This window comes from Berghia stephanieae, chromosome 3 (assembly GCF_034508935.2).
Source record: "Berghia stephanieae isolate SIO BIC M18660-M18661 chromosome 3, UCSD_Bste_1.3, whole genome shotgun sequence".
Lineage (NCBI taxonomy): Eukaryota > Metazoa > Mollusca > Gastropoda > Nudibranchia > Aeolidiidae > Berghia > Berghia stephanieae.
The window spans coordinates 74,223,431-74,224,130 of record NC_088362.1 but is presented as its reverse complement, the minus strand read 5'-3'; positions in this window follow the sequence as shown (position 1 = coordinate 74,224,130).

Here is a 700-nt window from a genome sequence, read left to right as displayed (position 1 = left end):
CCTGTCATTATAGGAGGTGGGCACCAATGGGGAATGAACTTGGGACTCAGCGAATGCCGAACAGTGGGGAGGGAACCTGGGACTGTGCGAGATGGATGCCAGTGGTAATTGAATCTGGACAATGGGATTTGTGTACAGGATCATTTCCCACTGATATCCTCTTCCTATAGTCCCAGGTTCACTCCCTACTGTTGTGCACTTCCCTGAGTCCCCTGTTCATTGCCCATTGGTGCCCACTTCCCATAACTTTCGACGATTTTGGTAGGTTTCGAAAAATGAAGAACCCTTCTGAGCTCACTCTCCACCGGTTTCTACATATAGTAGTCCCAGGTTCAATCCTCATTGGTGCCCACTTCCTATAGTGTCAAGTTCATTCTACTCTGGTAAGCAAATCCCATAGTCCGGCTTCAATTCCCATCGGTATCCATCTTTCATAGTCCCAGGTTCACTCCTCACTGGTGAGCACTTCCCAGAGTCATTGCACATTGGTGCCCACTTCCCATGATTTTGACGATTTTGGTAGGTTCCGAAAAAGAGAAGTACCCTTCTGAGCTCACTGTCCGCTGGAATCTACCTCTCGTATGTCCCAGGTTCAATCCTCGTTGGTGACCACTTCCTATAGTCTCAGATTCATTCTCCTCGGCAACCAAATCCCAAAGTCCGACTTCAAATTACACTGGTATTCATCTTCATAGTCCCA